At 36.4% G+C, this 15,426-nt stretch overlaps 2 pseudogenes; one reads left to right on the top strand and one right to left on the bottom strand.

The window, feature by feature from the left end:
* Nucleotides 1–2,808: 2,808 nt before the first annotated feature.
* On the bottom strand, nucleotides 2,809–5,543 carry LOC146886257 (uncharacterized; annotated as a pseudogene).
* Nucleotides 5,544–9,421: 3,878 nt separating this feature from the next.
* Nucleotides 9,422–10,977, top strand: LOC146886256 (serine/threonine-protein phosphatase 7 long form homolog; annotated as a pseudogene).
* The last annotated feature ends 4,449 nt before the right edge of the window (nucleotides 10,978–15,426 follow it).

The raw sequence follows: 15,426 nt of genomic DNA, 5'->3' as shown, positions 1-15,426 counted from the left end.
AAAAGAAAAGCTCAGTCCAAGTCTTATATAAAGAGACCAAGGGGAAGCACAAAAATAAGCTCGAAACTTTGAAGTTTAGGAATCCTTAGGGAGGCCTAATTTTTTTCATTCTTCTTCTATTTTTATTTTATTATTTATTCCATGGAGAGCTAAACTTCAAGGGTTAGTTTCACTGTAATTTCATATTTGGATTTTGATGTTCGAATTTGTTTGTTCTTTTTTACTCTTATTGTGATTTATTTACATTGTATCAAGTTAGCTTAGTGTTAAATCTACATAACATAACAATTATATGAGTCCAAGGGTTTTCAAATTTTAATTGAGAAGTTTCTTTGATTAAATTTAGAAACTTTCATATGATTGAATGGGTTTTTGCTAATAATTGAGAAGTTACTTTGATTATTAAAGGTGAAAACTTTGATTATTAAACGTGTGTGTGTGCCTATTTATCATGTATAATACCAAACAGAGCGTACAAATTCATCAAATTAGTTTGGTCAAAATTGCATGGCTTGTGTCGGACTTAGCGTCGTCTAGGGCCACTCTACCTCAAAAGTAATTTAAAATTAGTACGAGATAGGCCCACGCTATAGCATCACATCTAGAAACAACTATGTCCACGCTTTAGCGTCTACGTATGGTTGACTCTATAGCATCTACTTATGGAAAACTCTTTAATTAGCGTCTACGTATGACTGACTTTATATCATTTACATAGCATCTACGTATGATCGAGTCTACAATGTGTACATATGGAAAACTTTATAGTGTTCCCGATAGTGGTGAATCTTGACCATAAGTTTTGAGTAGCCAAAATAATAAACTCAAAATTTATATACGTTCCAAAGAGTTAATATGAAACTCTTCACTTGCAGCTGTTATTATTTGAATCTTAAAAAATTCCCTCTAATTCTAAAATTGATCCTTAGTGTCATGCTTGAGAGTATGTGAAGAATTTAAAATATGTAAAGAAATAGAATTTGTCTTGTTTTAATCTTCACGAGTATCTCTCCTTTTAAATTTTTTTAAAATATTAATCTATTCTTTTATTTTTTATTTATATACCTATTCAAAACAAAGAGTTTAGGAATAAAAATAATTTATCAAAGTCTAATAAAAATTTGGGAGATATAATTATTAAAGAAAAAGTCTATGATAATGAAGTCACAATTAAAAAAATGGTTATGAAAAAAAATATGATAAATAATTTTTCCTTCTATATCCATAAAATAATAAATATACAAAAAAAAACTCATGAGATAAAAAATACTATTTATTAAATTAATATTTCACTATAAAGTGAGACAAAAAAGAGTTACTTTTTTTATCTTCAATAATGGAATATAATATATTAAAAGTAAGAATATAAATAATAAACATATTCAAAAAAATAACAAGAAAGAATATAACAAATATATCCATGGATTTATTTAATTTTTATTGTATTTAATTTTATGTTTTATTATTTATTAAATTAAATGTCATACTTTATAAAAATATAAAAATTTACTTAATTTAATTTCCACTAATATTATATATATATATATATATATATATATATATATAATTTTGAAATTTTTTAAAGATTTAGAGGGACCATAGTCTCTATGGAAACACTAAGATTTGGCATTGATCTTTAAGTTTTTACATCATAATCTCTTTGGACGCTTAGACGATATTATAGAGTTCGTTTATCAATTTTAGAGTCTAATTTTGATGGACTATAATTTATTGTTTTCTTGTTATAAATACATGAGTATAAATTTATAAATTAATTTTGTAAAATTGAATTTTTTTTTAACAAATATAGTTTTATAATATTAAGTAAATGTAGGATGAAAAATTGAAGTAGTCATGTATCATTTGATTTCTTTTTGACAAAAGTGACTTGGAAGATTCACAATAATGATGACTTCTATACAGCTTTGTGTCCCACATCCATGAATCAAAATGAGCTGCGTAAGTGGCTTCTGTCGATTTTTTTTTCGAAAAGCACGGTTGACCACTTTTTTTACTTAAATAGCATACTGTAGTTTAAATTTACCAGATGGCACAGTTTTTATTTTCAGTTGAGAATTCGGTTCTCTGGCAGCCAAATTCCAACTTATGATACTTTTTTTTTCTTTTTATTTCAAGTCAGAATTCGGTCCTAGGGATCTGAATTCTGAACTTGGTTTTTTTTTAAAATAAATTAGAATTAATTTTTTAAAATTTTTGTAACAAAATAGATATAAGATTTATTTTTTATCTTTTATCTTTTGTAAAAATTTTACATTAAAGGTTAAATATATATTTTTTAAAAATAGATATAGAATTGTATTTTTAGTTATTTTAGGTATTATTTGAAAGAAAAATAATAATAAATAATATTTTTTTCTTTTCAAATTTATTGATTTCAAAATAGATTTTATATTGTGTAGTAAGTTATTTTATGTGCAATTTGAAAATATAAAAGTCAATTTAATTTAATTTAATTTTTTTTATAATTTGTGTAATATTAATTATTTTTAATAGATGTTTATAAATATCAAAATTACAGTTATCTTTTAATTTTTGATAATTTTAAAAAATTGTATATTATAAACATTGAAAATTTGTTAAAAATATTTTAAAAATGATGGAAATAACTAAAATAATTTAAAAGCATTTCATTATTGTATTTTAAATAATTTTGTTATTTGTTTTTGGTTTATGTAAAATAAGTAACAATAAAAGATAATAAGAAAAGATGTACCATTGAATTGAATCAAGTACAAGTTTATTGAACACAATTAAAAGTACAACATAAACTAAGTGGTTTGATGTGAATCATCTAAGTGCAGGGTTATTAGGACAATGATTTCTTGTGTGTCCTTCAGTTCTACAAAAGGAACACTCTTTTTATTGTCTTCCTTCCTTAATGTCCATCTCAGTCCTAATTTTACTTGATTTAGGACGACCCCTCTCGCTCCTTTTTGTGGTAGGATGAGGCCAAACCTATGGCCCTTGGTATGGTGGCCAATATTCTTCATGTCTTAACTCGCCAAATAAATTGTCATATACTTTCATGATGACATCCAGCCTATAATGGGGACTTATGTACATGCTGAAGTCGTGATGTGCATGCTTGCAAGCTGCAATAACATGTGAACATGGTAGATGTATTTTTTGAAACTTTCCACAATCGCACCACATTTCATCTAATCTAATCACAAATTTTCCTGTAGGACGTACTTCTCTGGGATTGACCATCTCTTCCACTCTGAATCTTATGATATTTCTATCAAATTCAACGACATGGTGCGTGTTTGACTTGGAGTCTGCATCTTGTAGGAAGTTGGTCGCGTATTCAGAGTACACATGACCAGCATTGGCCATTGCAGTTATTTGCCTACCTCTTTTTGTGAAGTATGTGTTGCACCTGGTGTACGTGGCCAATATTATGGATGAAATGGGCAAATTCCTTGTCTTCTTCAGGACAGAATTTATTGCTTCAGCTAGATTCGTTGTTACGTGACCCCACATTCTTCCTTGATCATATGCAAGACACCACTGCTCCCTTGGAATTTGGTCTACCACAGCTGCTGCTTCTAGGTTGTCTTCTCTAATGATGTTGTAGTAGTAGTTACATTGTGGCTCCGTCAATGCGTACGCTACAAATATAATTATAAGAAGAATTTATTTTCTAATAATGGGTGTGAAAAATTAACAGCCAAAAAAATGAAAAAGACAAATTTACATATAATAACTTACCCATGTTGACGAGGTCCTTTTTTAGAGTTGTATTCTTGAATCTTTTTGTAAAATTTTGTGCAATGTTTCGAATACAAAACACCTGCACACAGTTCCCTTCAATCCAACCACTACTGGGCCTGTTGAATGCTGCATTGATTGAATTGTGGCGGTCTGACATTAAGCACAAATTTTGTTGAGGCGTAACGTGTGTCCTTAGGTTTTTAAGGAAAAAAAACCAAGCTTCGACGGTTTCACCCTCTACTATAGCAAATGCAATGGGAAAAATGTTATTTCTCTCATCTTGTGCAACAGCTACTAGAAGGGTGCCCATATACCTTCCGTAAAGGAAGGTTCCATCCACTTGCACTATTGGTTTGCAAAATGGGAAGCCATCAATGCATGGTTTGAATGTCCAAAACACTCTTCGAAAGTGTTGTTGGTTTTCTACGACCTCCTCCCCGTTTGTAATTGGACTGGTTTTCAACTTGTATACAAACCCAGGCAAATATGTTTGCATGGCTTGTAGTAGGCACGGCAATCGGTTGTAAGATTATTCCCAATTTCCGTACACATCTTCAATTACTTGTTGTTTTGCTAACCATGCCTTTCTGTAGGTTGTGTTATATCCCATAGAGGTTTGGATGGAAGAAATTATTATTGCAATTGGTGTGGATGGGTCTGACTCCACCATTTGCCTTACATGTTGAGATATTATTCTTGAGCCCAAGTGCCTGTGGTCTTGCGTTATGAGTTGTGTTGCACATGTGTGCACACCTTCAACCTTTCTAATTTTCCACACTTGGTCCCTTGTACGTAATATTGCCTGACATTTCCAAGGACACACGTGTTGCACACATTGCACCCTCAACCTTGTTGTGTTTGAGTGTGTGGTTTTGTAGGTGCAATGGTTTGTTATGTGGTACCTATTTAAAGCATCTAGAAGTTGTTCCTTTGTTTGAAACCTCATTCCTTGGGTCAGTGTACCATCATCATACTCAAAGTTGTCATGCAACATTGTGTGGTGGTCATAAGCGTTTGGGAATTCCTGGTGTGGGGTCTGGCTGTATTCTTCATATAATTGGAAGTGTTGTGGTGGGTTATAGGGGACAAGTGTCTGAGGGTGAGGGTGAGGGTGAGAGTGTTGTTGTTGTATGGGGTGGACATCTAGGGTTTGGTCATGGTCATCATGTTGATAAAAAAGTACATTGTCCTCATCTTCGCTAAATGCGTCTAAGGATGTTGTAGGTAGACCTAGGTTTTCAACTTCTATGATAGCTGGAGGAGAGGACCTTTGGGTGTTGTGCGGGAGTTTGAAAAATATTTGAGGTAGACAGACCGGTTAGTAGTTCGGTATATGACTTTATATCATTTCACCAATCCCCTAGGTAGGTAGTATTAAGGTCAAATAGTTCTTGTTGCGGTTCGGTGTTTCGATGTGGAGGATGTGCATCAAAATGTGTTAAAGAAATATTTTCAGAAGGTCTCGTACCTGAGTTGTAGGTGGTGCAGAGTTCAATAGATGTAACAGTTGGGGTGGCCTGTATCATGTCGAAAGCGCCGTCTAAGTCGTCGTCATCTTGGATCTGAGTGGTTGTGTATGTCACATGTTGGCCACAAACTTTAGTCGGAAATTTGAAGTAAATAAGTGGAACTCCATCCCTTGGATCTCTATTTGCCTTGTCCATTATTATGCGAATAAGTTTGGACAAGCCGAAACCTCTATGGATGCGGATCATGATTGTCTTTGCAGATGCAAAGTAGACACTAGTTTGAGCGTCACTGGCGATTTCTCCATCATCGTATACACAGACAAACATTGACCCTTCCATCTGAGGTTGTGGTTGAATCTGACTTTTGATGATTTTTCAGAGCGAAGAGAAATTGCAAGATTAAGATTATGAGTTTAGAAAGTGAGGGTATTCTTTTATACCAAAATTAAAGTTATCATGCCACTTTTTGTTATGTGAACATGTGACTTGCACGATAGTTAATGTTATCATGTAAGTGGCACGAGCTTTTATGTACTCATGTGATTGACACGACTTCTTATGTACCCATGTGAGGGGCACTAATTATTATGAACCCATGTGACTGGCACGACCTCTAATGTTAGCATGTGACTTGACTACATTTTATAAGAGATTGGCATTTCATTACCGCCATTTTGTAAGTTCAAATTCATTGAAATTAAAAGCTGCATAAACATTTGATGAAGAAGAACATCATAAATAAAAATACATACTTCAAATAAGAAAATATAAACCTCAATCTAAATTGAGGGACATGTTGAAGTTATTAAAAAAATCAAAATAAACTTCGTCAGAGATTGCGTTGTTTTGCCTTGCTGTAATAAATGTCATTATCTCAACTGGAAGATGACATGCTTTTGTCATTCCCATGTAAAAAATGGACTCAACATCGTCATCTCCACACATCATACAAGATCGGTAGTGTGTAATGTCGCCCGATATGAAGATCGGTAACCTGTAACGTAAGTCTACTTCATAGTCGTCCAATGTTGGACAATTGAATTCCTTGAGGATTGCCTGCTTAAGTTGGGACAACGTCATGGTATTTGTTATGGTCACCCATGCCGTGTTGGAGCTAATGAATTTATCGGAATAGTTATCTTCAACATAGATGCTGCCATTGAAGTACATCAACACAATGAATGCTGTAGATGTCATTGGGGGGTAGGAGTTTGCACTGACTTGATTAGATTGATGAATGAATTGATGAAGGACATTATTTATAGCCTGAATGGCTCAGTGTGGGTTACAACAATGACAATTTTTGTTTGTTTATGCTATTGGTTTAGATTCAAAGTAGATTAATCCAACTCACAAGATTTAGATCCACTTTGTAGAACAACCTTGGATTTTTTTTTTCATAGTGGTTTGTGATGTAGTGATTTTCCCTATGTGTTCCAACTTTAATTATTTGGCATGTGATATGTCAGGTTAAAATTAAAAGCACTGGACTTGATGAGTGGTAGGCTTTAGTCAATGTCATCACGAGATACCAACATCACATGCATAGTTAATATACACAATGCACAATGAATGTCAATCAGGCTTTATCCCACTTTACTTTGTCACGTGAACCCACTTTAATGTAGGGGTCAAGATTTTTTTTGACTATCAAGTAACCAATCCACTTATAAATTATTAGGTCGTTCAGTTCATAACCATAACTGCTTATTACCAAAACAAGGATGGTGATCCATCACGAGAATAACATTCACAATAGTTTTCTTGTTGCTGTTAACTATGAAAGTCGCATTAATTGTGCTTTTTATGTGTCTACTACTATGAATTTACTAATGTTAAAAGAAGAAATTGCAAGCTATCGTTGCTGCAGTCAGGGAAGACGAGTCAAAGATGTATGGTTTCACAAGCCCGTGTTAGGAGAAGGGGACCAGTATGAAACAATTAAGCTCATCACGGATGATGATGTTCGCGACATGGTTGCCTTCTTCCTTCCACTCCCACATGATCTCCCAATGAAGCTTTCAGTACCTTACATCTTCCTGAAAGTGACAACATGGATGCAATAAACTCAGCTACAGGCAATACTATCGATGACTAAAGCTTAGTTCTTTATGTGTTTAGGGAAGTCTGAATAGTGTGTTTAGTAATATTTATGATTAGTACTTAATTTCCATTAATGACTTTAGTGTGTGCAATGTAACGAAGTATTTGTGTTTACTTGAACTTTTTTTAAGTACTAAGTACTTATTTTTCAATGACATTATGTATGGATTAATATTTGTTGTCGTATCTGAAACTGATGTCATTGGTTTAATAGCGTCTTCTTTGCATGGTGTACATGAAAAAAAGTCTCCTAAGTTAATTATGACTTATATGGGGAGTTGTGATGGTAGAAATGAGGAGTTATGTTGGATATTTTGGTCATCAGTTGCAGTACTTTAAAAAAAGAAAAAATTAAATGTCACCACCAAAAGTTCACCCTATTTTATTTTTTTTAAATATGCACCTTTAATGGTGGATATTCAGTGTTTAGGTTAGGAAAATTGTATCAAGGAAAATGTGTGTCAGTGACTACATTGTGTGATCACAAAACGATATTTTAATTTTTTTTAACCACCTGCAAGTGCAATTCATAATTTGGAACACTGCTCCCCACATATTAATTCTTGACTCCCCACTTACGGATGACTTGAGGATTTAGACAATTGTTAAGTAAGACAAGCACCCACGACAGATAACAAAAATTATATGATGGAAATTTTGTTTAAGAGACTAAATTGTGTGATCACAATACCATATTTAAATTTTTTTAAATATGCACGTCCAGTCACGAATTTACAATGGTACTTCCCACATATTAATTCTTTACTCCCCACTTACGGATAAGTTGAAGATATTTACAATTTTGAAGCACCAGAAACACGTTTGATGGTGGATATATATATATATATATATATATATATATATATATATATATATATATATATTTACAATACGATATTTTAAATTTTTAAAAAGATGTAGTCCAGAATCTACAACACTATTCCCCACATATTAATGCTTGACTCCCCATGTATGGATGAGTTGAGGATTTTGACAATTTTTAAGTAAGACAAGAACCCCTGTTAGTGAATGGAAATTGTAGGATGGAAAATTTATGTAATTAACTGAATTGTGTGATTGTAATACCATTTTTATTTATTTTTAAAAATCTCCAACCTCAGAACATAATTTCAAACTTCACTCCCCACATATTAATGGTTGACTCCCCACTTACGAATGACTTGCAAATTTTGATAATTTTAAATAGCCATAAAGATCCACGATGGTCAATATTCAGTGTTTTGGTCATGGAATTTGGAAGACAAAATTTGATTAATTGACTGTATTGCGTGATCACAATTCGATTATTGAATTTTTTAAAAAGCTGCAACCTTGGAACATAATTTTCAACTTCACTCCCCACATATTAATGGTTGACTCCCCACTTACGGATGACTCCCCACATAATTTTCAACCTTTATGTTCAATGTCATCCAAATAAAACTTTTGCATGTTCAAATTTGGGTCCTCTATTCCAAAAAATTAAACAGACAAAAGTATTTATCCCATCATTAAGACCACAAATAAAATTGTCAAAGACATTCACTTTACTTCATTCTCCACCCTTTTTTACAACTGAGGAACTATTGTCTGGTTAATTTATCTTCTCATGAATAAAATTTATTGGTATTCACGATTTTTTTTATCTTTGAGCCCGAATTCTAAAAAGGTGTGTGCACCGTGTAGTCACCTTCATACAAGCTTTAGTCTCATCATGTTGTGCAAATAACATGTAAGATTAAGTCTGAAAAGGTCTTTGCACATGACAGATTGTCAGATTCACATTAATGACCATTGACATGACAATGCACCAACCTCAATCTAAGGGATGTCATTCGTTTGAGTAATCCAACGACTATGTTTTCACTCATGAAGTCTTGCATTGTCTATAAATGTTTAATGTTATTGTTTTTAATTCTTGCTATCGACAGAAACCTACAAAGACTGAAAAAAATGTTGCTATGGAGACAAAAAGAGCATAGGGCTGCATACATTTCTTCTCGGGTATGTCAACTTCATTTCTTATTAACACACCTAAGTTTTTATGTAATCACATATTTTACTTTTTTGTTTAGGACACGGAAGGGAGCATTGTGTCGTCTTACTATCACTCTATGCCTGAACCTCATCCAAGTATTGTGCCTATAATACAAGAAGCAGGGTTTGGCGGTGTGGCTAAATTGCGACATTTAAAGGTTGACCATAGTTTAGTCACTGCCTTGGTAGAAAGGTAGAGGCCTGAAACACATACATTTCAGTTTCCAACTGGAGAATACACTATAACCTTGCAAGATGTCTCACTTCAATTGGGGCTTCCTATCGATGGACTCCCTGTCATTGGTCCAACTATGTTGGATTGGGACGAGATGTGTGAAACCTTATTAGGTATAATACTGGTTAAGGGAGAATTGATTGTCGGTTCTATGATCAAACTAAAATGGTTAAGGGATAATTTGTTTCCTATAGATGAAAATTCTAGTATTGAGGTCATTCATGCACATGCTAGAGCTTATATATTAGGACTTATTGGAGGGGTTTTAATGCCTGATAAGACTGGGAATAAAGTACATTTAATGTACTTGAACTATTTGACTAATCTTCGAAGAACCAGGAGATATAGTTGGGGTTCGGCGTGTTTGGCTGTGTTGTATAGGGAGATGTGCATAGCAACGAATGGACGTGCGAGGACTATGGATGGATGTGCTTCGTTGTTACAATCATGGGCATGGTTTCAGATGCCCTTTATTGCACCCATTTCAAGAGTTCCACCAACTTTCCCGCTAGTTTGCCAATGGAGCGGCGGTCGAGTACTGAACTACAGAAATGTCCCCCACAATGATTTAGTCGGATATCGGGCAAGGATAGATCACATGCAACAAAATCATGTAACATTTACCATTTCTATATTGATAAATGGTTGTAAATGAATGATTAACATTTTCAATTTTTGTTGTAGTTTATTTGGGTTCCTTATGAGGGTTTGGGCTCTATTATTGATGTTGAAGCATATCGGGACCAAGCAATATGGACGTCATGCACTACTTTAATTTGTTTTGCCATTGTGGAGTGGCACCAGTCAAACAGGGTGAAGTTACAATTTCGGCTATCACAAGAGACCCCTGAAGAACCCAACAACCTTGATCATCTACATAAATTAGACATGAGGGGAAGACAAGATGAGAACTAGGTTACTAGACATGCGCAATGGATAGAGGTTTGGAATAACCGGCATAACCTAACATTGAATGGATTACCGATGCTTGGGCCACTTCAACACACAATTGAGTACATGTCATGGTACATTTCAAACTCATTTTTGTATTTGTCAGTTCCACAAATGTTAAATGATCCTAGAATGCATCGTGCATCGACATCAGCAAATTTCCCTCCACCACAACAAACTAGGCATGACTTCAACACTCCACCTCCACCATTAGGTATGGAGGGAAGAAGGAATTCAATTTCTTCAAACACAGAACTAGGCATACGAAGTATGTTTGCAACTTATGATGAAACACCACCTTCTGCACAACCGTGGTTGCGTACATATCCTCAAAGTCCAAATTTCTTAGAAGGATTGGATAAGCCTCAAGAAGACTCAATTTACTACATCCACAATCCATATGCAGAAGCATCATCATCTGTTGCGCATGATGATCATCAACCTTAGGAGGAACATGAACCACAACCTTCACACGTAGAAGAACCTAGACCTGAAGTGTGTAGGAGGAACCCCACTAGAAACAGGCGTCGACCACGGTGTGGAACTGGACACCACTACGGTGATTAAAAGGACAAAGATGTAGTTTAATATTTTATTACATATGAAATAGGTTGTATTTATGTGTTTGTAAGAGTTTACCGTGTTTAACACAATTTAGAAGATCAGCAATGGAAAAATTTAATAATTGCAAATGCTTTATTGCTAAATAGCGAACAACAATTTCTTTAGATAAACTCAACAAGTTCAATGATCTTAAAGACCAATGTTACAACATACAAAAAAAACTAAATAGGTACAAAGTTGTCACACTTCTCAACTTTCATGAAGTTGACATAAAAAGATATTGTCACCGTAGGGACCATCATTGAGTGCCACTGAATGGCATGTTGAAGATCTTCGTCATTCCTTACAAAAAGGAACTCATCAATGCCTTCCGCAACAAATTCAGGAGGGACATGGTACCACAAATGGCTTAGTGGGGGCTCAAATGGTCCCATCAAATGACTTCTGATGATGATGCGCATATGGTTAAGAGTAACCCCATTTGGAAGTCTACATAGGGAGAACCTTCCATCTTCAAAATCAATAGCAGCATTAAAGGAATTATATGCATTCAACTCCTCAAATAAAACCATTTTTACTTATTATATTAGAGCACTCCACAACTTTCAAACTAAGGAACCACAACCTTAAATAGAACTGACTATCTTCACCTGGATAGCGTGCCAAGAAACATATTTACTCTCACCACTATAAAAGTTGGCGCATCTTTGAAATGAAGGGCCTCAGTTGCACCTTTTAATTATGACAAGACCTATCAACTTTATTGGGAGGTGCCAAAGCTAATTTATTATATTACTCTTCTAAAAGGTAATAGATACTTCAATTGGGATAACGTGCCAATTCAAAAATTTACTTTGACCATTGTAGAAGCTGACACATATTTTAAATAATTGGCCTCACTTGCACCTTCTAATTATGACAAGACTTATCAACTTTATTAGGAGGTGCCAAAGCTGATTTATTATATTACTCTTCTAAAAGGTAATAGATACTTCAATTGGGATAACGTGCCAACTCAGAAATTTACTCTCACCACTGTAAAAGCTGGCGCATCTTTGAAATAAAGGGCCCCAGTTGCACCTTCTAATTATGACAAGACCTATAAACTTTATTGGGAGGTGCCAAAGATGATTTATTATATCACTCCTGTAAAAGGTGAAAGATACTCCAATTGGGATAACATGCTCATTCAAAAATTTACTTTGACCACTGTTAAAGCTTACGCATATCTCAAATAATTGGCCTCACTTACACCTTCTAATTATGACAAGACTTGTCAACTTTATTGGGAGGTGCCAAGGCTGATATTTAATTCAGAAATTTACTTTTACCTTGCAATTTGGACAAGACTTGTCAACGCTATTGGGATAGTGTGCGAATAAAGATACATAATTTTACCACTTCATAAAGGGTTATGTGGACGGTGGACCTTTTTGAAATTGTGCTAATATTGATATTGTTTGTAAATGGGAAGTACAGAGGTAGTAAGTGGGGAGTTGTGATGACTATTTTGGTGTTCATTACCCAATTTTTATATAAAAATCAAATTTCATTGTGAACATAATATCCTCACACTAACCTTAACATAGTACAAATTCATTTCCATGACCATGACATTAAATGTTAGGTAATGTGGCCATGAGGTTTTTTAGAATTTTCGAGTCACACTATCTTCGAAATTGAGGAGTGAAGAACAATGAAGTGGGAAGTTATGTTGGATATTTTGGTCATTAGTACCAATGTTTGTTTCATATTTTCAGTTACTGCAACCGATAATAAAAAAATTACAATAATTCCCCATTTAATCTGACACGGCTCCCCACATACCATTTACGTTACTTATGGGATAATTTGTAATGTTCACCATCCAAATAAGCTACTATTCAATTTGGTCGTCATGGAAATAATTTACTTTTGTTGTTCATAACTCAATATCAAAATGTCCATCGTAACTCCCCACTTAATCCATCATTAGTCCCTACCTACCTCATTCATTAGTTATGAGACCTTTTTCCATTATCCCCATCCAATTAACATTTAGTAGTCTTAGAAATATTATTGTGTTATCATATGATTACAATGAACATTTTTCTCTTGACTCTTAAGTTTTATATTTTCCATTTTTATACTTTCCATTGAATTACTGCAACTGATGTTCAAAATAATAAGAATAACTCACAACTTTATCCAACAAGACTCCTCACATACCTTATACATACTTTAAGGGACATCTTTTCATTACACCATCCAAAACAGCTGCTTTTCAATTTCGTGGTAATGAAAATAGTTTTTTTCTATGATACAATGACAACGAACATTTTGTCTTAACACTCAAGTTTCATATTTTACATTAACAAAATTGTACCGTACCTAGCCAAACCCGACCAAGTAAACAGTGTACATATCGAGACCGCCAAGTACCCAGGCTAGGCCAAGTTAGCCTAACTTGTACCGGTTTTAACCTAACCTGAATGTCTAAGAGGACATCATGCACCTCATATCACCAACAAAAGCCATCTAGGCAAGTAGTCGGTCTAGACCGACTACTCGAGCATATCTGGTAAGGTTAAGGCCCAGGCCGACTACTCCAATAACTTAGCGAATGTCGAAGCCCCCGCGTTCAAAAGGTCTCACGAGCCTGGGTTAGGGCCCAGGTGTAACATCCCTGGCTACCCCTCCTCGGGTCCCAGAGGCTGTCAGGTTACTACAGCCCGATGCACCCCAACCCCTCACCCTTCTCCGTCCATTCATACTGGGTGGGTTGTTGCCAATGGGAATCGAACCCCCAACCTAACCTTTAACACCTCTGGCTCACCAGCAGATGCTACCAGTTGTGCTGCAGCGCAACTGGTAGCATCTGCTGGTGAGCCAGAGGTGTTAAAGGTCAGGTTGGGGGTTCGATCCCCATTGGCAACAACCCACCCAGTATGAATGGACGGAGAAGGGTGAGGGGTTGGGGTGCATCGGGCTGTAGTAACCTGACAGCCTCTGGGACCCGAGGAGGGGTAGCCAGGGATGTTACACTAGGCCCACTCGTGGCCCAAACTAGAGCCCAAGTCAAGGCCCAGCCTATGAAATGGTCAAACGCCATTAATGCTCTATAAATACACGTGGACCCCATCATTTAAAGGTACGCATTCATTAATCACTGATTTTGACTCTCTAAGAGCTTTGACTGACTTGAGCTTCGGAGACTTTTCTGCAGGTAACCCCCCTGGGTTCAAGCCGACATGTATCGACTGGGTTCAGTAAAGCCGCCCTCCGTACACCACACCTCAACCAGGAGATGATACTCCAATGTATGACTCTCACCCTACAGCCCGGCCCCTTCGCCAACAACGTCTACCTCCACCCACCCACCTCCATTCACGAACTCAAGCTACGTGCAGCCGACTACGTCTGCATGAAGGAAATGCAAACCCTTCACACCAAATTCTGCAACGACTACGCCGCCAACACCTCCAACCCCACCCCCAACCCCACCCCACAACCTCACCCGCGCCCTGATTCCCGCCCACGCGAACCCCGCCTACCTCGCTTCACCAGATACGCCCCCCTCACAATCGCTCGCTCCCGCATCCTAGACTAAGCCCTCCAAGGTGACCTCCTCCCCCACCACGCAAGACAACCACACCTCCTAACGCCGACATGACCAAGTATTGTCGGTACCATCGCAACCATGGTCACACTACGGAAGAATGCAAAGCGCTCCAAGATAAAATAGAAGAACTGGTCCGTGCTGGCCACTTTCGCCGCTTCATCCGTAGGGATGACCATTCCTCCTCCTCTCGATCCCGCCACCCCCCACGACATGACCACCGACGCCAACCAAACGACCCCCATCACAATAGCCACCCCACCCAACCCAACAACCAACAGCCAGAGCCCGCCCACACCAACATTACCCCTGTCGACCCCCCCTTACGAGGCACCATTAACACCATCTCTGGTGGCTTCGCAAGTGGAGGCTCCACCTTGTCTGCCAGAAAAAGACACCTCCGCCATGTACAATCCATCAACCATATCACTCATTCCTATCACAAACGTCGTATGCCCCCCATCGTATTCACGGATGACGATTTCCACGGCCTCGACCACCAACAGGACGACCCCGTGGTCATCACCGTTGAAATCGAAAATTATGCCGTTAAGAAAGTCCTTGTGGATCAAGGCAGCTCAGTTGATATCCTCTACTAGGCCACCTACCAAAAGTTACAACTTTCTGACGCCGCCATGATACCATATGATGAGCCCATATATGGCTTTTCTAGCGAACAAGTATCCACCTGGGGCTACATAGACCTCCATACCGTCTTTCGGGAAGGAACCCAA

The sequence above is a fragment of the Vigna unguiculata genome, chromosome 5 (genome assembly GCF_037176805.1).
Source record: "Vigna unguiculata cultivar grain cowpea cultivar isolate G323 ecotype 2 chromosome 5, ASM3717680v1, whole genome shotgun sequence".
NCBI lineage: Eukaryota > Viridiplantae > Streptophyta > Magnoliopsida > Fabales > Fabaceae > Vigna > Vigna unguiculata.
Note: the sequence above shows the minus strand (reverse complement) of the source record. Positions and strands in the feature narration are given on the sequence as shown.